Here is a 712-nt window from a genome sequence, read left to right on the forward strand (position 1 = left end):
TGTCTCAAAAAAAAAAAAAAAGAATAAAACCAGTCAGTATCTTTGGTATCTGAGAGAAGAGAAACACTACCATATATCATATCATATGTGGTTCCTTTATACCTAAATGTCTTCTAGGACATTAAGGATTCTTGCTTGCAATTTATGCATCCAATGTTACTTTTAAATATGATGTCCTGGGTTTTGAACGATTTCTCATTTGAGATTTTTTTTAATCAATTGAGTTGTTGTTGAAGGTATTCTAATCTTATTTATAATACTAATTGGTTCTCAACTGTTCTAACAACTGCAAAAAAAATATAAATAATTAGTAAGAACATTCTTGAATAGTATCATTTTTAGATATAACACTCATTTACACTCTGTAATTATCCCTGGATATTTGTCACTATATTTGTTTTCTATTTTCAATGTGACAGCACACTGATTTGTTGGTTGGGCAAATTGAGTTACTGAAAACATAATTTTAGCATAACCTTCGGATGGCCATATTTCTTCATTAAAAGAGTTTTCAGAGCCTCTTAAAGCATATACCTTGAAAAATTTCATTTTTATTTTTAAGAAAGATTTTTATTAGTTTAGGATAATTTGACAAGGTAACACATATAATAATCTATCTATTGGTAAATTCACATCCAGATCACAGAGATAAAAATGTAATATGACTATTATGATATTCTTGCCCATAAATAATTGTAGTTATAAATGATGA

The sequence above is a fragment of the Propithecus coquereli genome, unplaced genomic scaffold (genome assembly GCF_000956105.1).
Source record: "Propithecus coquereli isolate 6110/MARCELLA unplaced genomic scaffold, Pcoq_1.0 Scaffold198, whole genome shotgun sequence".
NCBI lineage: Eukaryota > Metazoa > Chordata > Mammalia > Primates > Indriidae > Propithecus > Propithecus coquereli.